The sequence below is a fragment of the Anabrus simplex genome, chromosome 12 (genome assembly GCF_040414725.1).
Source record: "Anabrus simplex isolate iqAnaSimp1 chromosome 12, ASM4041472v1, whole genome shotgun sequence".
Classification (NCBI taxonomy): Eukaryota; Metazoa; Arthropoda; class Insecta; order Orthoptera; family Tettigoniidae; genus Anabrus; species Anabrus simplex.
Window position 1 is genome coordinate 96,965,503 of NC_090276.1, and position 24,778 is coordinate 96,990,280.

Here is a 24,778-nt window from a genome sequence, read left to right on the forward strand (position 1 = left end):
ATTATATGTTGCAGTTCGATGGTGAGGAATGACGAGCAGGTTTGATGTTTGAGCCCGTGTATCTCTGTTATGCACATTTGAGAAATAATGGAAACGCGATGAAAGGTAAGTTGGGGAAGATGTAGTAAGGACTCGGTGGAGGAGAGACAGAGTATGATGATTACGACGAACGTGGAGTCGCGACCACTCTAGTTCTAGGAAAGATGATGACACGTGGTCATATTTTCTTAGATTGCATATATACCTCACACATGCGTTTTGAGCGCGTTGTAGCCTTAGGGACAGTAGTGGTCTCACATCATTGAAAACAACATCGCAATAGTCGAAATGTGGCATTACAAGAGCCTCGATTAATTTCTGCTTAAGTTTTATCGGAAATATGTATTTATATTTATATAAAGAATGAAGAGCAGAGAAAACCTTCTGGCAGATATGTGAGATATGTCCAGACCAAGTAATGCGTTCGTCCATGATAACGCCGAGGTTCTTCACTTGTGGTACAAAAGGAATTGCAACATTCTGAAGGATTACTCTCGGCAATGGACGTTTATTGATACTTGCCATTTGATTTTGGTGGCCAAGAAGGATTACTTGTGACTTTGTAGGGTTCAATTGCAGGCCGTGGGCAGCAGACCATTCACTAACAGTCTGTAAGTCAATGTTTAGTAAGTCTATATTTTCCTGAAGGTCTTGTGCTGTAGAGTCTGTGTAGAGCTGAAGGTCGTCAGCGTACATGTGGTATTTGCAATGTCTTAAATTCGATGATATGTCATTCACAAAGAGTGCGAAAAGAAGTGGTCCAAGTACAGAGCCTTGAGGGACTCCTCTATTCTCGTGACGCCACGATGAAACAATTCCATTATTACCTTTCACACATTGTTTACGTCCGTAAAGAGGAATGCATCCAAGCAATCGTACTTTGAAAAAAATGTAGAGCCTTCAGTTTTTACAAGTAATATGTCAATGTCTACGCTGTCAAAAGCTTTACTGTAATCTAGTAGTACTAGAACTGTGACTCGTCCTCTGTCTATTTCCTGTCGAACGTCCTCAGTCACTTTGAGTAAGGCTGTAGTTGTACTATGTCCCTGTCGGAAACCGGACTGGAAAGGATTAAGGAGATTGTGCGTTTGAAGGTACTCTGACATTTGTTTATGGACTATATATTCTAAGATTTTAGATAAAGCTGATAAAATACATATTGGACGATAGTCTCCTTCGTTCGAAGGCGTTTGACTTTTCGGAAGAGGTAGCACAATAGCCTTCTTCCAGAGAGTTGGATATGTGGAGTAAAGAGAGAAATTGATTAAATGGGTTAAAGTTGGTAATATAAAATCAAGAATTAGTTTCACCATGTCAGTCCCAATGTCATCAATTCCTTTCGCTTTTGTGCTTATCCTAAGAACTGCTTTCCTGACTGGGAGGGGTGTCACGTGACTGAAATAGAATTTATCTCTGTCAGGGGTGGGGTGTGTATCGTAATGGTTCATAAGTTTCTGTTTGTCGACAGGTCGTACTGCGGAGGAACTAGCAATAAAGTACTCGTTAAGAGCCTCGAGAGGTACTGTAATTTCGTCTTTGTTTTTGTTCTTCGTAAGTCCAAGGTTATTAATAGATTTCCACAATGTCGTCGCTGTTCTACCGTTAGGCGTAATTAAACTGTAAGCGTGCCGCAGTTTAGCATTCCGTATTTGTTGTGTTGTCTTGTTCCGTAACTTCCTATATTCGTCAAAATTTTGTACAGTAGGGTCATTTTTGTATTGTCTGTGGGCGCAGTCTCTTTGTTTCATTAGTTGTCTAATGTCGTCATTTAACCACGGAGAGGGTTCTTTAGATATTCTCGCTCGCCGTTTTGGGGCATGCTTGTCAAATAATTCCGTTACTTTGCTGTTAAAGAAAGTGACTTTGTCGTCTAGTTTGTTATATGTCGTTATGTTATGCCAGGGTATGTTGCTTGCGTCCTGGAAGAGTCTATCTTTATTTATATTTTTCAATGGTCGATAGGTAATAAATTTCTGGGAGCGTTTCGGTGGCCGGAGGTCATACGAGATGTATATTGCGTCATGTGCAGAAATACCAGGTACAGAGGTTTGACCAACATTGAGAACTCTGTCTGAATTGCTGGTAACTATAAGATCTAACAGAGTGTGCGAATGAGATGTGTGGTGAGTTGGAGAGAGAGGCAAGATGTCCATATTATAAAATTGAAACAATGTTTTAAGTCGCGTGGTTTCGGGAGAAGTTACGTCAATTATGTCCGTATTAAAATCTCCCATAATTATTGTGTGAGGGTAGTCTGGCAGCAGTTCAGTTAAGTCAGCTTCAAAGTCTTCTAAGTGGCCTATATTCGGAGGTTTGTAAACTACTACAAAGGCTTTAATCCCGTTCGCTGTTATTTCTACGAACATGTATTCTGGTTTTCTCTCATACCTGCCTGGTGAATGACCTAACATTTTGGGTTTGAGGCTGGTTAAGAAATAGCCACATACCCCTCCACCTCGCTTATGTGTGCGGTCATTTCTCAGAAGCGAGTAGCCTTCAAGTTGACATAAGGAAGGCGAGCTCTTATCTGTCAACCATGACTCAGACACTAGTAGGACATGGAAAACAACTGGGGTGAATATTTCCGTAAGCTCATCCATTCGATTGGCAGCTAATAAGCTTTGGCCGTTTATATGACAGACGTGAAGGGCTCTAGGATGTCGGGTCAGCTAGTTATGAATAAAAATAATACACAACGTTTATCAAGTAGATTGTTTAATTAGTTGGAAGTGCAAACGTCCGTCCAGTATATGTGTGTGAGAGAAAGTGCCATGTGTGAACCAGGCCAGTCTGTGATTAAACATAAAAAAGGAAAAACCACTAACGAGTGGTGAGAAGACGTGTGTGTTAAATGAGTTTTCCAAATTTCGTGAAGAAAATCCTGGAAATACTCTGAAAACACGTGCGGTGGCCGATGTAGCGGGTATTTCCAAAGCAAGTATTTACCGTGCGAGGAAATAACTTAAGGTTGATAGAAAACTGGTTACTCCTGAGAAAACACGTAAAGCAACAAAGCTAAGTGCAAAATACGACAGTTTTACAAAAGACGCTACACGTAAAAATATTCACGACTTCTTTTTAAGAAATTAAATACGAACTGTGAGTAAAACATTAGCTTCAGTTAATAGTGACGATTTATTAATTAACTTTTCTCGTGCAACTCTTCACAGAGTTTTAAAAATTGTGAACTTATGTATCTCGAAATCGCCAGTGTGCTCTTATTGTAAAGGACGAAATAGTGTTGCGGAGAAGAAAGTATTTACGTCAGATTAGGAAATTTTGTGAAGAGGGTAGGTCTATTTATTTCCTTGATGAAACGTGGTAAATGCAGGTCACAATACTAAGAAAATTTGGAAAGATGAAACTATAAAATCTAGCAAAGATGGATTTCTCAGGCGATTATCGAGTGGGTTAAATTCTTCCTATGGCAAGGGTAAACGGCTAATTGTTCTGCACATAGGAAATGAAAACGGTTTTGTGGAAGGCAAACTGTTATTGTTCGAATCGAAGTCTACAAAGGATTATCATGAGGAAATGGATGGAAACGTATTCAGGAAATGGTTTGTTGAAGTTATTCCCCGTCTAGAAAGCAATGTTGTGATTGTTTTAGACAATGATCCTTATCAGTCTGTTAAAGTCGAGAGAATTTCGAAAAAGTCTCTGAGAAAGATGAACATACAGAATTTGCTAGACACTAAAGAAATTTCCTATGATCTGCATTGCATTAAAGTCACTAATACCAAAGCACATTCGTGATGCTTGTAACGAGTACCGAGTTGACAAGGCCACAGCGGAGTATCATTGCTCCTTGTGTGGAACCAGGTTAAGGGACATGTGGCTCGAAATAATGTCAATTGCACCTTTAAGGAAGTGCGAGAACGGCTGACCGCTGGAAATCCTATATTCAACACGTTATCGATGAGGAGAAAGCTGATATGCGGAAGCTGGAAGGCATTACGGAGGAAGTCCTTGAAGTCCTTGAACGGTTTGTTATCAACTTGGTTGATGACATGGATGCCGATGACAACACCGAATTGGAAGGAATAGAACAGCTGCAGGATAGCGAGTAAACTGTGCGTCTTATTGCTACCCATTTATTCAAAACCAATTTTCTTTTGTGGATTTGTTGTATGTAATATGTTTCTATTTAAACAGGCAGCTGTTACTTCAATGAGTTTGTATACCTAATAGGGGCGTGTTTTGGCTGGCGTAATATTTATATATGACTAAATAAACGTTAAGTTGTCCTTACCTTCAATCTCTCTACTACAAACCTCACAGCGGAAAATCGAATTGTTTTAACTCATCAGTGATTTTAAAAAATCTTGATTAATGAGCATTGTTACTTGGGCGAAATAGTCTAATGAAGGAAACAGGGGCGGCCGTTCCTTATGTGCTGAAGTGCTGCAGCACATTGCCTATTTGAAAAATACATTACGTTAAAAATATTATCTACAATCAAAAACAGCGCATTGAAAATTACGTCAGCCAAAGAAAAGGAAATGATTCAACTCCCCTCACAACCAGGTAACTACACGTGTGGTGGCTGTGCGATCACAGCTCAGCGAGAATTTCTTCTAAGCTTTTTGCCAGAAACCTGAAACTCTGCCTTTTGAGCATGCGTGCCCAACTATTCCGATAGGCTGTGGACACAACAGCGGGAGGTCTAAGATTCACCGCCATCTAGCACCACGCGTGACGTCACGCAAAGCCTAACATAGCCGACTCCGCTCCGACCCGAAACAGTCTCTTACTGTAGCACCCGACAGAGGCCAGCGGCTGCGCGCGCACTGGGACTCGCATTAATGTAATAATTTAAGAAAATTCTGAAATATACACTTTCACTGTAGTACGCATGATGACATGAGATCATCCCCAGTAGCCATTATTAAAAGTAACTTGAAGTATATTTTAAAATTCGAAGTTCTTTTTCTTTTCAGAAATATAAATACAAAGTACACAATAAATTTGATATTAAATATCACTTCGTCAGAAACATAATGCTGAACTTCAGCGGGATAGGGAGATATCATAACATTATTTTTTTCAGAACTGTTCTGTTAGTTTTGTGTCTTCAGTCAGAATCCTTGGAAAACTCTCTGTAAATAAAGAATAGTTATTAATTGCTACAAAAAGAATATATTGACAGCAAACGATACGAGTGTAACTTTATTATTGATGTAAAACGAAGATTCGTTTAGAAACCAGTTCTCAATCAATAATAAAATTGTACAATAAAATACACAGTTATTATTCGTGAATAGCTAGTTATCTCCCTAGAAATGATGCCTTTAGTTAATCTCCGTTTCAACCCAAACCTCGTAATTATCTCTATTTCTGTTTATAACTCCATGACAGTTAGAAGGTGATGGTGATTATTGCTTTAAGAGAAAATACCACTGGGACTGATGAAAGTTTGGAGCCTGGCACAACTAAGTGGAAGCAATGCCAGGACTCAGCTATGGGCCTCGTGGTCGCCAACCGCGCTCCCAAGCTGAAAGCCCCAGAGACCCCTTTTAGCTGCCTCTTGAAAGCAGGAGATACCGTCGATATTATACTCTACAGACCCAGCAACCTCAGAGGGTACCGGGAGAGTTGGCCCTGCGGTTACGGGCGCGCAGCTGTGAGCTTGCATCCAGGAGATAGTGGGTTCGAGCACTACTGTCGGCACCCCTGAATATGGTTTTCCGTTGGGCAGTACCTTAATTAAGCCCACGGCCGCTTCCTTCCCATCGTCGCCATAGAGACCTATCTGTGTCGGTGCGACGTAAAGCAAGTTGTAAGGGCTCCACGGAAGCCGTTGAACAATAAGCCTATCCAGTACTTCAGTGTAAATTTAGTATTAAGGATTTCTATATTGGATATAAAATTCTGAATTTTAAAAATAATGTGCATAGCTATACCACATACAAATGTTTATTTAACACATGTTTCTACGCTGTTATTAGCTCCGTAGCTTAATAGTCAGCGTCAAGACCTCCATTTGAGAAAGTCATAGGTTCCATTCCCGGCCGGGTCGCTTTTTAACTGCATCTAGTTAATTTAATTCGGGGACTGGGTGGAGTTTTTGCTAGTGGTTTAACGTCGCATTAACGCATTCAAACCCACCATCTGCCGCATGCAAGCTAACAGCTGCGCGACCCTAACCGCATGGCCAACTAACTCGGTACTCGTAATACTGAATACATCCCTCCACGTATATGTGACGTTAGGAAGGGCATCCGGTCGTAAAGCAGACTCCAGTCCACATGTGCTGCACAGTTGGCACCCGACTTCACAAGGATTTGGGTAAATCGGAAGAAGAATAGGAAAATTCCATGGCGCTTTCCTATTGCCTCTGTTATAGCTATGCACATTATTTTTAAAAATTCAGAAATGTTTGTTTGTTTGTTTGTTTATTTATTTATTTGTTTGTTTGTTTGTTTGTTTGTTGTTTAAAGGGGCCTAACAGGTAGGTCATCGGCCAAATTCAGAATTAGTATCCAATCTAGAAATCTTTAACATTAAAGTTTCACTGAAGTACTGTATAGGCTTATTGTTGGTAATATATAATGGCTTTCATGGAGTTCTGTGAGACTGCGGGGTCTGTAGAATATTGTATTGTATTGTATTTATTAATGAACATAACAGGCGTTCAGCCCCGAATACATGTTCACAATAATAATAAATAAATAAATAAATAACTAATAAAATGAATAAACTTAGTCCAACCTAAGCCACCACTCTCCACCATATACAAAATAAAATAAAATGAAATGAACAATAAAACAAAAAAGGACCTAACTCCACGGTTCTATACCAGAACCAACTCCATCTACACCAGTTAACAACAGCCTGGTCCATGTTTACATTCTACTGCTGGTGTTGCAACTTCACTCACACGTACCCACTCATCACGCAACCTTCATGCTTCAGCATTTTCATCACCTCTATTGTTCACTGACCTACTCCAAAATAAGCTACAACAGCAACATTACAAGATTGCATACCAAACCAGCCATAACACTAACATTGCTTTCAATCTTTCAGATTCCACCTCCTATAGTAAAAGGCTAAATAATAGCAACAATATTCCGTCATTGCATTCCAAATCCATCATACCACAGCTTTTACCAATCCGCGTTAACATTGCTTCCTTTCATTTCATTCCGCCATAACACTCCATAATAAAATTACCTCTCCATCTCCAAAAATTTCGGCAATGAATAACAAATACCAATCACGCATATACCAACACCTCTCCAACATCATATTTCTTCATCCTCTCCATACAGACAAACCAAAATTTACAAAATGATAATAAAATCACCTCTCTCCAGCTCCAAAAATTAAATACTCATACCAGACACCAATACAATAATACCACCTCCCAACTCCCACGAAATCAGCCGTAAATAAACCATCTCAATACCAAACCATACATCACCTAATCATAAATACTAAGCCTTCAATACTTCCAACACCACATTTCAGCAATACAACGCCAACTCCACATCATATACCACCTCTACTTATATCACCACTTCTCCCTCACCACATTCCAACGATATAACACTTTTCCAACACCACATTTACCACCACTCCTCCAACTCCAAATATCAACAATAAATATACCACTTCTCCATCACCACATTTCAGCCTTCACAAATAAATACCATCATAACCTAATAAAATTACAATGAATAACAAATACCAATCACGCATATACCAACACCTCTCCAACACCATATTTCTTCATCCTCTCCATACAAACAAACCAAAATTTACAAAATGATAATAAAGTCACCTCTCTCCAGCTCCAAAAATTAAATACTCATACCGGACACCAATACAATAATACCACCTCCCAACTCCCACGAATTCAGCCGTAAACCATCTCAATACCGAACCATACATCATCTAATCATAAATACTAAGCCTTCAATAATTCCAACACCACATTTCAGCAATACAACACCAACTCCACATCATATACCACCTCTACTTATATCACCACTTCTCCCACACCACATTCCAACGATATAACACTTCATAAATTAATCATAACATATAATCATACCAAGCCCTAAATATTTTCCGACACCACATTTCAGCAATACAACACCAACTCCACCTCTTATACCACCTCTACTTCTTCTACCATCACACTCACCTTCTGCCATCCGCCATCTTATACCACCACTTCTCCAACACCACATTTCAACCCTATAACATATCATAACTTATACATCACTTCTCCATCACAACATTTCAGCCCCCACAATTAAATAACACATAATCATAAATACCAAACCCTCAATATTTTCCCACACCCCATTTACCACCACTCCTCCATCGTCTACTTGTACCCCACATTTCTCTCAGATCTCTGTCCCTGTGACTGGCCCTACTCTGGTCGAGACTCAACAAGCTTAACCTTGCCGTTACCTTTTTACCCTGCTCTTCCCTTACTTCACTGACACTTCCCTTACTTCTCTCTTCCCTGCAAATAGTCACATTCTCACTTGTCCTTTCTACCCGCACTTCCTCACTCCGAACACTGCTATTGGTCACTTTATCACTTGACACCTCTCCCTGCCTCTCTTCACACGGTACACTGTTACTTCTTGTATTTTGCCTATCCTCTCCACTAATTGCTGCACTACTCCCTTTTTCTTCAGCCCGCTTTGACTTCATCTCTAAGTCCATCCTCAGCACACTGTTATTTGTATTTCTCCTCACTTGCCTACAGTTTATTGCACTACTCTCCTTTTCTCCCTCTTGTTTTAACTTCGATTCTAAATCCATCAATCTATCCACAGACCAGATTCTCTTCCAGTTTCTGTCTGACACCACTAGATTTTGACCTCTGATAGTTGCCCTCAGCCCCTGTTTTACAGCCAGTATCTTGTGTTTTCTGAGTAGCCTCTCATTTCTGATCGCGTCACTTCCCACGTCTCTCCTTATCCATATTTTATCCCTCTGGACATTTCCCGCATTTGCTAACACAATATCCGCCATCAACGTTGAAAACAATCGAACCTTTATAGGCCTATTGCCTCTAGTTCTCCCCACTCTCTGCACATCGTCAATATCCACTTCACTAAAATTTATTTTCATTTTTCCCTGTATTAGGTCCACTACTTTGTAAGTTGTAATTACTTTGACTTCACTCGTCTCCTCAGGCACTCCATAAATAAACAAGCACTTCTTCCTTCTATATAAAATATTCGCTTCCACTTCTACTTTCAGCTTTAAATTCTCCTCTTCAAGTCGTCCTACTTTTTCCCTTAATGCTACCACTTCCTCGGTGTTATTTCTCACCTGTGCTGCTATGTCGTCCGTTTTTCCTCTTATCCATACTTCCATTTCTTCAATCTTACTGGTCTGTTCTTCAATCATCTCTTTTATTTGCCCGAAAGGGCAAACTTCTGTCAACACCTCTCGTACAGCTCTTTTGATTGCGTCCATATTTTCTCTTTCCTCATTTCTACTAGATGACGGGCCTGGGTTCAACTCGACTCCCCCAATACATAGTAAAATTATAATCACTGCTGTCGATAACAATAGTTCTCCTTTCCTCTCCATATCCATTTTACACCCACCTGGCTTCTTTTCTTCTTTCTTCATTTTCCTCTGCCATCTTCCTATCGTCGCTCTGAACTGCTCTATACCAATCATTGTCGGCCCACTCCTCGGCGACCTTCCAGCACTCCACACTCTCGAACTCCACTCCCCCTCCCGGGACTCACCGCTCAATGCGACCTCCTTTGTCGGTGGCTTAGGCAAGACTGGTCTGTAGAATATAATATCCACGGTATCCCCTGCTTGTCGTAAGATGCGGCTAAAAGGGATCCCTGGGGCTTTCAGCTTGGGAGTGTAGGTTGGCAACCACGAGGCCCTTAGCTGAGTCCTGGCATTGCTTCCACTTAGTTGTCCCAGACTCCACACTTTTATCAGTCCTGTCCAACCTTTCTTGATCAATTCTTGTTCATTTCCGAGCCCGGCGGTATTACATCTGCGAATGCTACGGAGTCTCATATTCACGCCCTTCATGACCCTTGTCTTTCTTTGGCCGATTCCTTCATTTGTTGAAGTGCCGGACCTCTTCCTGTGATCAGTTTGTTAAGCGTTGATTGTTGCCCAGTGGTATTTTCTCTTAAAGCAGTAATCACCACCACCTTCTCACTCTCATGGAGTTATAAACAGAAATAGAGATAATTACGAGGTTTGGGTTGAAATGGAGATTAACAAAAGACATAATTTCTAGGGAGATAACTAGCTATTCACGAATAAAAACTGTGTAGGCCTATTTTTTGTGTACAATTTTATTGTTTACTGAGGACTGATATCTAACCGAATATTCGTTTCACTTTAATGATGGTATTACACAGAATATCAAAGATATCGTTTGCTGTCATGAAATGAATAAATATTCTTTATTTACAGAGAATTTTCCATGGATTCTGACTGAAGACACAACACTAACAGAACAGTTCTCAATAAAATTATTTTATGGCATATTCCTATCCCGCTGAAGTTCAGCATTATGTTTCTGACAAAGTGATATTTACAGTAGTACCTATCAAAATTATTCTGTAGGCGTACTTTGTACTTATATTTCTGAAGAAAAACTTCGAATTTTAAAATATACTTCCAGTTATTTTCAATAATTTTCAATAATTATTATTACTGGGGGTGATCTCATTTCATCATTTATAAAATTCGTACTATAGTGAAAGTGTATATGTCGGAATTTTCTTAAATTATGGCATTAATGCGAGTCCCATTGTGCGCGCAACCGCTGGCCTCTATAGGGTGCTGGAGTAAATTACTGTTCCTTGTCGGAGCGGAGTCGGCTATGTGTGACGTCACGCGTGGTGCTAGATGGCGGTGAATCTTTAGGCCTCTCCCACAGTCTAATATACACAGTCGCGAAGCTCCTTAGTGATGAAATAGCATCCTGTTGACAGGCGGAACGACACCAGCGCTCGTAGCGGCCAGCAAGCTCTAACTGTCCGGAACAATTCTCTACCCAACAGCCGATTGCACTTCCCTCTGCAGCTCCGCCAACAGCTGTCATAAATAGCCTAGGCGTCACTGAAGAGGCTTACTAGGGAAATGAGGAGTGAGGTAGTTTCCCGTTGCTTTCCTCACTATATTAATCGTACATTTTAATAAAATACGTTGATACACTAGACTACTTATTGCTACAACGTGGTAATAAGACCGAAGGAAAACAACAATAGTTTATTTTCGAAGGAACAACTGATCTCACCACTGTAGTTAAGGTCTTAACCATTTTCAAAATCCTATTATTGAACTGAATTTGATAATTTCACATAAATCACAAAAATAGAAATGAACTACAAAACAATTCAAATAATATTCAAAGATCTCAGGAACCTAAATGGCTGAATTTTGAGCTTTTTTGTTTTATGACACTGAAAACTTTCATTGCAAAATATCAAATGTAATCTAATCTTAGTTTCACAAATAATGTCAACACTAATGACTTAGTACCTTCACAGCATTAATGTGGAAAATCAGGTATTTACATTAGGGAATTAATAGTATACCACATCCAAGTTAGTGAGAATACAGGACATTCCTAAAAGCAGTCCATGTTCTCTCGGCTCCTCCGAGCAGGTGGCCGCGCGGTTAAGGTCACGTAGCTATCAGCTTACATTCCAGAGATAGTGGGTTCGAACTCCACTGTCGCCAGCCCTGAAAATGGTTCCTCGTGGTTTCCCATTGTCAAAACCTTAATTAAAGCCATGGTCGCTTCCTTCTCGCTCCAAGCCCTTTCCTACCCCCCGTTGCCAAAAGACCTATCTCTGTCGGTGCAACGTATGACTGTGTGGTGTGCTGCTTTGATACGGGCTAATCATCTCTTATCAATAACTTTCGGTTCGAAGAAATCTGCGGAGATTCCATACTAATTTCTTCTTCTCTGCTGACATACACTGGCTGTCTCCGAACATAACGTTCTTATTGTACAAATAGTTCACATTTTTCTCCAATAAATCAGCCCTCCTACTATTTACAAGCAATTTTCTTGCCTTTCTTCCTTTCGTAATCCGTTTACCCTCAAGGGTTGGTTTTTCCTTCGGACTGAGTGAGGGATGCCACCTCTACCGCCTCAAGGGCAGTGTCCTGGAGCGTGAGACATTGGGTTGGGGCATACAACTGGGGAGGAGGGCCAGTAGCTCGCCCAGGCGGCCTCACCTGCTATGCTGAAGAGGGGCCTTGTGGGGGATGGAAAGATTGGAAGGGATAGACAAGGGAGAGGGAAGGAAGCGACCGTGGCTTTAAGTTAGGTACCATCCTGGCATTTGCCTGGTGAAGTGGGAAACCACGGAAAACGACTTCGAAGATGGCTGAGGTGGGAATCAAACTCCCTTCTACTCAGTTAACCTCCCGAGGCTGAGTGGACCCCGTTCCAGCCCTCGTACCACTTTTTCAAATTTCGTGGTAGAGCCGGGAATCAAACCCGGGCCTCCGGGGGGTGTCAGCTAATCACACTAACCACTACACAGAGGTGGTGGTGGTGATTATTGTTTTAAGAGGAAGTACAACTAGGCAACCTTCCTCTATATAACACTAATCAGAGGGAAAATATGGAAGGGATCCGACACTTCGAAAAATGAAGATATCGGCCATAGGAAGACAAGGGCCACGAAGGGCGTGAAAATGAAAGACTCCCTAGCCCTCGCAAACCTAATACCATCGGGGTCGGAAAAGAACAAGAGTTGACCAAGGGAGGTCGGATAGGATAGATGAAAGTGAGGAGCCTGGCACAAGTAATTGGAAGCAATACCAGGACTCAGCTAAGTGCCCCGTGGTCGCCAACCCACGCTACAAAGTTCAGAGCCCCTGGGGCCGCTTTTAGTCGCCTCTTACGACAGGCAGGGGATACCGTGGGTGTTATTCTACCGCCCCCACCCACAGGGGGACCACTACACAGAGACGACAAGCAATTTTATACACATTGAAAATTAAAACACCGCTACGTGTTAGAGGTTACGGTTGCGTTAACGCGTTATTTAAGTTCATATAATTATAATTGGGTGGATTTCAGTATGAGTTACATTCCTGAACCACTGATGAACGAAATGCCTACTTATCTGAAGTTAAATTTGTGAATAATCATAATAATGTTCTATTATCCGAAAATGTAAACAGTAATTCAGGCTTTACTGTACAGGATCTTTAGAAAACCTAAAGAATGTTAGCTCTGGTGTCTTCTTGTAACTGAGCAATTTATTGCGCCACACACACCTCCTTTCGTAAATACCATGGCAATTTAATAGAATATAATGTAATGTAATTACCTCACGCTTACCTCACAAAACGTATACAACGTACACATCCCAGAAGACCGGCAGCTTGCTGGCCGCATGGAGCGCTGCAGTCGCATAGATGAAAAAATGAACCGAGCTTCGCGACTGTATATATTAGACTGTGCCTCTCCCCCGAACAACAGCCAAGACCTCCAAAACAGCGATTCTTGGTTCAACCACAGAGAGGCAGCACTAGTCACACTTGAGAACGTGGCAGGTGGCACCCTCTTGACTCGGAGGTAGTATTTAAGAGCTGATCGCTCAACGCAAACGGGAAAACAAAATACTGTAGAGCTGTTCCCACCAGGTCTTTTAATACCAAAGAGGGTGAGGTACTTCCTGAAGAGGATAGAATACTACCAACTTGCCTATTCCATAGCCACATTTGCAAATCGATGAACTATAAAAATTGTACGGTACTTCTTTATGTTGTCAAAATAAGGACATGATATTGTGATATTGTTTAATTTAAAATGCCCAATTTATTTTATTTATTTACATAGTTTACGCCCACATTGGAGCACTTAAATCAAACCCAAATACATTTATGTTAACAAATAATTAACTGAAGATGTAGCTTGCATCATCTTCTTCCTTTCCCAAAACCACTTCATTCTGGCTGACTTGGCTGCCCTTTCTTCATCAGATATGACATATTGTTTGTGTTGTACAGTTTATCGTATTTGTTTGTTCTTGAGAATCCTTTTTTCTTCTCTATTTTCCATTTGCTTCATTGTAATATTCAGCTCTTCTAAATCATTCTGAACTTCTTTAAACCAATTATTTTTTGTTTTACTTTTCCAAAAGTAATTAAATAGTTGTTTTATTATCCTATTATCATTTAATCTAGAAAGATAACAGAAAAAGGCAATTCTTCTTTTTCTCATCGTATCTATTATAGATTCACTTTCCCTATAAACCACTGCATTAGGCAACAATCTCCATTGTCCATCCACCTGATTACATTACAACGTTGCTGGTTGTATTTTAAAACATTGAGAAGTTATGTTTTTGCGCGCTCACGCCAAGCATTTGAGTTCGCAAATATTTTGCCATTGCTGGTGTTATTGTGTGTATAGTTTTCTAGTTTTTTAAATGAGGAATGTGTATATGTGTTGAGGCTGTTTGCTTGCAGGTTCAGTGTGGAAAACTCAGTGGAGAACCTCTTGAAAACCACATACCGGTATGTTCTAATTTTTTTTTGGAGGGGGGATGGGTTACAGCACACAACTGGTTTTCTGCACCACCCGCCACTGGTACTCAAGTAAAGAATTCCGAAGTTTGCCTGTATATGAGCTGCTGAAGTTCAAAGAACAATGACTTAATTTTGAGATTTAAAGAATTAGTGTATAAGTTGGCTGAGCGGATTCTAACCGTACTGAGTACCTACATATACTTCTCTAGAGCGCTTATTTTTAGCTCTGGAAGAAATACACACATATCGAAAGTGCGCATGAGGTCAGGATAGACTTAGTCATTTAAGTATCATAACAATTGAAGAAACGTGCTTCAAGATCTGACTCAATGCTTTCTTCAAAGACAGAGGACTTCAACTCATTTACAAATGAAGTTGTAACCTTCCAAGACATGCACCTAATACTTCATTTATATTTCAGTTCAGTTCAGCTTAAGCCACGGTCGAGCGCGGACGTATTGCGCGAAGGGTCACGGGAGTGGGAGTAGGGAGTGAGAGTCTTGGGTGCTAGAAGGCAGTGTGGAGTTGTATCGGCAATGATCGGTGTGGAGCAATATAGAGCATCTATAGGAAGATGGCAGGGGAGAAAGAAGAAAGAAGAAGTGAAATCAGGTGGGTGCAAAATGGAAATGGAGATTAAAGATGAATTACTGCTTTCAGCGGCGGTGGTTATAATATTGCTATGGATTCGCGGGGTCGAGCTGAACCCAGGTCCGACATCTAGTAGAAATGAGGAATGGCCAGATTTTGAAGAATTCAGAAGACTAGTAAAAGAAGTGGTTGAAGAAGCCTGCCCCTTTGAGCATCTTAAAAATATGCTGCAAGAACAGACCAGGGAATTTGAGAAAATGAAGGGATGGTTACGGGAAAGGACTGACGATATAGAATCCCAAGTGAGGCGTAATGCCGAAGAAGTGGCTACACGAAGAAAAAGAATAGGACGATTAGAAGAGGAGACGCAGCAGCTGAAAGCAGAAGTAGAAGCTAATACTTTAAATTGTAGGAAGAAGTGCCTATTTATATATGGTGTGCCAGAGGAATGGAGAGAAGACAAAGTGCTCACAACCTATAAAGTAGTGGACTTAATACAGGGGAAGTTGAAAGTTAATTTTAGTGAAGTGGACATAGGCGATGTGCAGAGAGTGGGAAGAAGGAGGGGCAACAGGCCTATCAAAGTTCAACTGTTCTCTACGCTGATGGCGGATGCTGTGATAGGCAATGCGGGTAATGTGCAGAGGGAGAAAATATGGATCAAGAGAGACGTGGGAAGGGAGGCGATTAGGAATGAAAAAATACTGAGAAAGCACAGAATTCGAGCTCTAAATCAGGGACTAAGAGCAACTATCAAAGGACAAGAACTAGTGGTGTCAGGCAGAAACTGGAAGAGAATCTGGTCTGTAAATAGATTGATGGATTTAGAAAGGAAAATAAAGCAAGACGAAGAGAAAGAGAGAAGTGCTGAGAGCAGTGGGGAAGGTAGACAAATTACCAAAAGTAACAGTGTTCTGTGTGAACAGAGGCAGGTAGAGGGACCAAGTGAAAGTGTGACCAGAAACAGTGAAGAGGAAAGTCAGAAAAGTGAAGGAAAGAAGTAACGGAAGTGCAGGGTAAGAAGGCAAGGTCAGAGGCAACCTGGGGGAGTCTCGACCTGAGTAGGAGCAGAGGGAGGAGTAGAAGCTTAAGGGACCTGAAAGGAACTGCTGTTGGTGGCAAAGGAAGTCAACAGAGTGAAGATAGCGATGAAATGACGGCCAAGAGAGGTGATAGAGAAGCTGAAAGGAATAAAAAATTGACAGACATGTGGGGTACGGATAGAAATGAAGGGAGTGTGACTACTCGAAGTACAAAAACATTAGAGTATTGAAGAGTGAGGACAGAAGTTGTAATTGGATGTATAATGTGTAGTTGGGGGATGGTGATTTATTGATGAAATATGGGAGTGCTAAGAGGGAGCTGAGTTACGAGGGTGGAGGTTGAAATTTGGTGATGGAGAAGTGATGTTGTAATTGGATGTATAATGCGAGTCGGTGGATGGTTATTTATTGAAACGGATAGGTATAAATGAAGTGGGTGTGGTTTGATGGAATGGGGTGTTAGAGAAGTATGGTGAAGTGGTGGTGTATGTATTGTTGTAATATGTAAATATACACTGACTGACAGTGACAATGCAACACCAAGGAGGAGTGGTTCGAAAGGGATGAAAGTTGGGGAAAAAACAGAGACGGCACGGATGAATAATTGATGTTTATTTGAAACCGATATGCAGGTTACACAAAGCGCACGGCATCGACTCAGTAGGATGTAGGACCACCGCGAGCGGCGATGCACGCAGAAACACGTCGAGGTACAGAGTCAATAAGAGTGCGGATGGTGTCCTGAGGGATGGTTCTCCATTCTCTGTCAACCATTTGCCACAGTTGGTCGTCCGTACGAGGCTGGAGCAGAGTTTGCAAACGGCGTCCAATGAGATCCCACACGTGTTCGATTGGTGAGAGATCCGGAGAGTACGCTGGCCACGGAAGCATCTGTACACCTCGTAGAGCCTGTTGGGAGATGCGAGCAGTGTGTGGGCGGGCATTATCCTGCTGAAACAGAGCATTGGACAGCCCTTGAAGGTACGGGAGTGCCACCGGCCGCAGCACATGCTGCACGTAGCGGTGGGCATTTAACGTGCCTTGAATACGCACTAGAGGTGACGTGGAATCATACGCAATAGCGCCCCAAACCATGATGCCGCGTTGTCTAGTGGTAGGGCGCTCCACAGTTACTGCGGATTTGACCTTTCTCCACGCCGACGCCACACTCGTCTGCGGTGACTATCACTGACAGAACAGAAGCGTGACTCATCGGAGAACAAGACGTTCCGCCATTCCCTCATCCAAGTCGCTCTAGCCCGGCACCATGCCAGGCGTGCACGTCTATGCTGTGGAGTCAATAGTAGTCTTCTGAGCGGACGCCGGGAGCGCAGGCCTCCTTCAACCAATCGACGGGAAATTGTTCTGGTCGATATTGGAACAGCCAGGGTGTCTTGCACATGCTGAAGAATGGCGGTTGACGTGGCGTGCGGGGCTGGCACCGCTTGGCGGCGGATGCGCCGATCCTCGCGTGCTGACGTCACTCGGGCTGCGCCTGGACCCCTCGCACGTGCCACATGTCCCTGCGCCAACTATCTTCGCCACAGGCGCTGCACCGTGGACACATCCCTATGGGTATCGGCTGCGATTTGACGAAGCGACCAACCTGCCCTTCTCAGCCCGATCACCATACCCCTCGTAAAGTCGTCTGTCTGCTGGAAATGCCTCCGTTGACGGCGGCCTGGCATTCTTAGCTATACACGTGTCCTGTGGCACACGACAACACGTTCTAAAATGACTGTCGGCTGAGAAATCACGGTACGAAGTGGGCCATTCGCCAACGCCGTGTCCCATTTATCGTTCGCTACGTGCGCAGCACAGCGGCGCATTTCACATCATGAGCATACCTCAGTGACGTCAGTCTACCCTGCAATTTACATAAAGTTCTGACCACTCCTTCTTGGTGTTGCATTTGCTCTGTCAGTCAGTGTATTTGCGGTGGAATTGTGGAGTTGGAGAGGTGTATGGTGTATTTATTGCTATAATGTGGTGTTGAAGAAATGATGGTAGAGGTATGTCTTGTAACTATATTATTTACTGTAGTAGTATTATTTATAGTTGTATTATTTTAAAGGCTCGGAGAAGTGTGATACTGATTATTTATTGCTAAATCTTGGAGATTGAGAGGTGGTATATGAGGCGATGTGTTGGTATTGAATGGTAGTTGTAATAGCTTTTGTGTTTGGTATGATGTTTATTTAATGCTAAAATAAGTGAGTGTTGAGAGGGAGCAGAGTTATGATGGTGGAGGTTGAAATATGGTGTTGGTGAAGAGATGGTATATGAGTGTTTGGTATTTTAAGGTGAAGATGGCTTGGTATCTAGATGGATTATTTATGTCGGAATTTAATGTTGAGAAGTGGTGTCATTTGGTATATTTCGGTTTGGGATATGTTGAAATGTGGTGCTGGAGAAGTATAGAAAAGTGGTGGTGTATTTATTGTTGTAATAAATGATTAAAGAGTGAAGTTTAAGTATTGGCTGAGAGGTGATGGTAGAGGAAAAAAATATGAAGTGTGTGTGGTATGATGAAATGGGGTGTTAGAGAAGTAGGGTGAAGTGATGGTGTATGTATTGTTGTAATATGCAAATCTATATGTGGCGGAGTTGTGGAGATGGAGGAGTGTGTGGTGTATTCATTGCTATAATGTGGAGTTGGAGAAATGATGGTGGAGGTATATCTTTTAACTATATTGTATTTTAGAGAAGTAGTACATAGGGATCTATATGCATTTGTGAGAGTTGGCAAATTGTGGTTTTGTGGACGAGATGGCAAATTTAATGTAGAGTATGGCTTGGTATTGAATTAGATCAAGCATGGTTAAGCAAGGATGAAGCAAGGATGAAATTGCAACAGGAGAGGAATAATGTAAACACAGACACGGCTGGTGTGGTAAGGTTGTCTGGACTCAGCAATCCGGAGTAGGTCAAGCAGAAAAACAATGGCGGTGATGGAATGTGCTGTGTCGACAAGGACAGTTGGGTGCAAGGTGTAGTCTTGCTCCGGGATTGCATAGGTGGTATTCTATGTTTATTTTTAAGTATATATGTCGTTTATTATGTATGTTTAGTTTAGTTTAGTTTAGTAATGTTTTATTTTACCTGGCAAGATTAAGGCCTTCAGGCCTTCTCTTCCATCTAACCAGGAACTGAAATATACATATATTGCACTCTATTACTTACAATAACTAGATCTAATACAAATTAAATTAATAATAATACAAGAATGGTGAGATTACATTAAGATGAAATGAAGTAAGATTAAATTAATAAATTAAGATTAAATTAAGATTAAATAAATCAGATATATATTCTTAAAACTAATATCCTACATGTAAAAAAAGGCAGTTCATAAAATTTGATTTTAAAGACAAATCGGATAAGAATTTTAGACTCTCTACCAGGACATCCATAACAATAGAATGGTTGTAAGTAGCAGTACAGATGATCCTTACTGGTGCATAAAATGTCTCCAAAGTGCTTCCTTGAAAGTGCGAATAGCGCTTAACCCCCTGATATTTTCGGGAAGGAGGTTCCACTCACGGCAGGCAATTACTGTGAATGATTTATCATAGATGGCAGTTCTATGGGTAGGTAAAGCAAGGATGGAATTATTAGTGGATCTGGTGTTAAGACTGTGATAAGAGGATAAGTATTTGAAATATGAAGTAAGGTAAAATGGTTGTGAAGAATGAAGGATTTTACAGTGGCGGCTCGTGAAAAAAATCAGCCTACGTGCTACAGGAAAGCCACTGAATAAGCTTTCTTTAAGTCTGCATATTGCCATGATGACCAACATACTTCAAACCTGTTAATAATAATAATAATAATAATAATAATAATAATAATAATAATAATAATAATAATAATAATAATAATAATAATAATAATAATAATAATAAAGCTTTTCTCACAATTTATAACTCAGAACAAACAAGAACAAAATTACATTGTAATGCAGGAAAACATTTAGGGCCAGTCAAAGATTCTTTGACTCACCAACGAATTCCTTATTTTTGATTCCAAAAGGAAGATGGATATTTTAATAAGCATTGGTTGGTTTCCTTAATAACAACATTATCATAGCGATAGATTGCCTCCACTTACGCTTTACTTTCGAGACTGACGTTGCTTTCAATCCCAGGCGATACTAATCTCTAGTGGCAGAATCGCTAACCACTTACCACGTTCAACATCAGGGTAGCAGGAAACATCGTGCAGTTCTACACCCCTTGCGGGAGAAAAAGTAACTATTGACGGGATCAGTGAAAGTTGAGCCCGGTTTATGGTATAGTCCACCGGCTACGGGGTGTGTTGCAAGCTTGGCTGCGCCTGCGTATTGCTTCCTTCAGGCTACAGGCCAGAGCTCATTTCAGATGAGCACGGACTAAGTTTCCCGGGAGAAGAGAGCTAGGTGTTCAACAGATCTTGTCCTGATTTTCACCAAACAAAATTCATACCGTACTCAAAACAAAGAAAAGGCACCAGGATAATTGTACTGTACATAAATAATTCCGTACAGTTCCAAGCTACGTGCTGGAGCCCGGTAGCACGTATTGACCGGCCGCCACTGGGATTTTATGGAGATGGTATAGGGAATGCACAGTGCGACGGATTTCTAGTCGGGGCCAAGATAGATGGTTATATGAAGGAGTAACGTGGTCATAGTACCGTAGGTTACAGACGTATCTCACACAAGCATTTTGACCACGTTGTAATCTACTCAATAACTTGCCTCGAGCGCCTCTATAAATCGTGTCGTACGCAAGAAAAAAGGAAGGAATATTGTAAATTGAGAAGGGAATATAAAGAGGTATTGAATGAGAAGAAAAGAGGATGGAAGGAGGCGGAAGCTGAAAAAATAAATATATATTGCAGAGAGAAGAAATTTGAGAGGATTTGGGAGTCAATAAACAAGATCAGAAGAACGAAACCGGAGGGGAAGGGAGATAAAATAGGAGAAAACGAGTGGGTTAGGCATTTTAAAAGGCTTTTAGAAGGGGAGAGGAAATTGGGTAGAGAAATAGACAAGTCACAAATTGGAAGGGAACTGGAAGTAGGCATTACAATATTGGATGGGGAGATAACAAGGCAGGAGGTAATTACAGTATTAAAAAATGCTAGACCCAAGGCTGCAGGAGGTGTGAATGGTATTTCCAATAGTGTATGGAAAGAGGTAGGGGCAAATGAACCGATGTTGAGAGGGATTGTGAAATTCTTTAATAGGTTGCTGGAAACGGGGAAATTTCCTAGAGAATGGAGGATGGGGGTATTATGCCCTATTTATAAAAATAAAGGAGCTAGTAGTGATCCAAACAACTATAGAGGAATTACACTCCTAGACTCTCTGTCAAAGGTGTACACAGGGGTTTTGGCGAATAGGATAACAAATTGGGCGGAACAGTACGGTAGGATATCTGAGTTCCAAAATGGATTTAGGAAAGGATGTAATACAGTTGATAATGTTTGGATTCTGGACGCTTTGATTACAAAGTATGTGAGGATAGCAGGGCGTAAATTATTTATAGCAGCGATTGACTTAGAAAAAGCCTTTGATACGGTCAGTAGGGAGGCGCTATTTTTGAGATTAGGGGAGGTTGGAATGTCGAAAAAAATGAGGGTGGCAATTGAAACTATTTATGAGGAAGTGTTTGTGATGATTAAATTGCAGGATGGAAGGTTGAGTAAGTGTTTTGAATCGAAAAGCGGGGTGAGACAGGGATGTAAGCTATCCCCGATATTATTTATATTATTTATAAATAATATTTTAGAGGGTCATGGTGGAGACGCATGGCATTGCCCTTGGGTAGGGAAAATGGAGGTTCCGGGGTTGCTATTCGCGGATGACCTATTGATTTTGGCTTTGACGGCAAATGGTTTGCAAAAAGGGTTGGACAAGGTAGTTGAATATACTAGGAAATGGTCTCTCAGAGTAAATGTAAGAAAGACTCAGATATTGGTGTGTAGGAAAAGGGGTGGGAGAAAGAATAAGGAAGTCTGGAGGCTGGAGCAGGAAGAAATTAAACCAGGGGGAAAAATTGAGTACCTAGGTGTAATAATTAGTAAGAATGCTTCTTGGAAAAATCAGTGTAAGAAGGCAAAACTTAAAGGAAGAGGAGCGCTTGCGGTAGTAGGGGCATTAGAAAAGAAATTTCCAGACGTTAAATACAAAATTCAGAAAACGGTGTTTAAATCACTGGTAATGGGCAAAATGCTATTTGGGGTTGAAGTATGGGGAATGGAGGAAGATAGGAGTGAACTAAACCAGGTGGTGGCGAAATTTAGCAAGATCATGATGGACCTACCGAATTGTACAGCCAATGCCGGGGCCAGATTAGTCTGTAAAGAATCGATAAAGGTTGAAATAGCTAAGAGGGTGTTCAAGTACTGGATTAGATTGGAGGAAGGGAAGGGTGGGGCGTTAGTACAAGAAACGTTTAATTTTCAGAAAGGTATGACGAATGAAGGTTACTGGGTGAATAAGTGCAAAAAATGGTTACAAAAGATTGGATTGGGGGTATATGGAGAGGTCTGGGGGGATGGTAGGAATAAATGGGTATGGGAAAGGATAAAGGGAAGACTACTAGATATGGAAAGACAGAGCTTAATAGGGGAATGTAGAGAGAGAGTCTCTTTATCAGTTTTAAATAAATTGGTGGAAGTAATAAACCCGAAAACGGAGTTTGAGGGTAGAAGGGATAAGAGAGGTTTGTATTGGTGGTTATTGGGTGTTCCGAGGAATAGGGGATGGGTAGGTAGTGAGAATAGGGATAGATGTGTGTTATGTGGAGAGAAGTGGGAGGACCTGCATATTTTTAATCAATGCCGACCTTTGGCGGAGATAAAGATCAAACTACTAAGTAAGAAGGAGCTGCATATGGTAGGGGAAAGCTATAAGATAACATCTTGGTTATGTAGAGAGTGGGAGAAAGGAACGAATATAACGAAATTCTTAAATGTGGCCAGAGCTATATTTATAAAGAAATTGAGGGAGTAACAGGGGTTGTGCAGATAATGTGGTTTGTGCTGAGGGAGAAAGGGGGAAGGCATTCTGCTCAGAGGAATGGATATCCGCCCTGAGCAAATGCGGGAAGGGTATCATGGTAATCATGATATCAGAAGAGGGGGCTTTAGTGTTAGGGGAAAGGGGGAGAGCACCTTGCCCTGTGGAAAGGTGATCCGCCTGGGGCAAAGGGAAAGCCTGAGAAAATTAGGTAAGCGTTGAGAAAAGGGGAGGTTGAGTAGGTTTGAGGGTAGTGTAAAGCTTAGAAAAAAAAAGCGAGTTGACTGAGTGAACTAATGGACTTGGAATGGAGAACTGTCTGTTGGTGTGTAAATGAGGAGTGAAAAAAAGGGATTGTTTGTGAGGAAGAAGTATAAAGAAGGTATATGTGATAGAATTGAGATAGATTAAGTGGGAATGTAGTTAAGGAGAAAATGTTGGCAGTATGGAAATTATGAAAGTAGGTAAAAAAAATTAAATGGTGTAGATGCCTTGAGGAAGGGTGTAAAATTGAGGGATTCTTGATGTTTATGTATTAAGTTTAATGTGTAATAGTAATTTAGATAGATTAAGGGGGACTGTAGTTAAGGAGAAAATGTTGGAAGTATAAAAATTAAGTCCAACGGTTTGAGGCAAGTGTGGTGTTGTAGATTGTGAAGACTGAGTGAACTGATGGACTTGGAATGGAAACTGTCTGTTTGTGTGTAAGTAAAAAAAAATGTTGATGTTTAAGTCTTAAGTTCAAGAAGGTGAGATGTAGTGGGCGGGAATAGTGCGAGAGAGGAGAAGGTGGCGTATCAAGGGAAGAGGGACGGGTTGGGGCTTGACCCAACCCAAAGAAGCTAGGCTTTAGCATGTCTGCACGGCAAGAAAAGAAAAAGAAGAGGGAAGGTAGTGAGCTGACAATGAACAGAGAAGGTGTGACGTATATAGCGGAAGTGTGTGACAAGCCATGTGATGGGTCTGGTTTCCGCCAAGCTGGCTTGGCACACATGGTAGGTAAGGAATACATTGTCAGCAGGTGTAGGTGAGAAATAAGATCAGTTCTCACGTGGTGAGGCTGGTCCCTGCGATCAACGGGTTGGTGGGCATGTATTCCATACCAGGGCTGACGCAGAGACCGGTCTACTATATATATTTTTTTCTAGGTGGTTGGTAGGAATAGGGGAATAGGGAAATAGGGTAATTTGTAGTGCGGTGCTTCCTGCACGTTTGCCGGCTATCCGCGTGCGTGTGGGAGGACAATGAGTAGATTTAGAGGTAAATAATTTTGCTAAGTAGTTTTAGGAGAGATGTAGTGCCTAGTGTTTGTTTGTTTGTTCTTTTTGTTTCTGGGTTTCGCTCTGTCTGTCTTTATTACCTGTAAAGCCGATGGTGTATTCTAGGGTGGGTAATAAAGATATGTATGTATGTATGTATGTATGTATGTATGTATGTATGTATGTATAAATCGTGTCACAATAGTCGAAATGAGGGAAAACCAGACTTTCTACCAGCATTTTTTTTTAGTTTTTCAGGAAATAAGTATTTATACCCGCGCAGCATGTGCAATGCAGAGAATATTTTCTGGGTGATGTTCGTGATA

At 41.3% G+C, this 24,778-nt stretch overlaps 1 protein-coding gene across 1 annotated transcript in view; it reads left to right on the plus strand.

Moving 5' to 3' along the window:
- The window catches only part of LOC136884275 (uncharacterized), a 185,105-nt gene that overhangs the window by 49,705 nt on the left and 110,622 nt on the right, over window positions 1-24,778 (plus strand). The window lies entirely within an intron of this gene.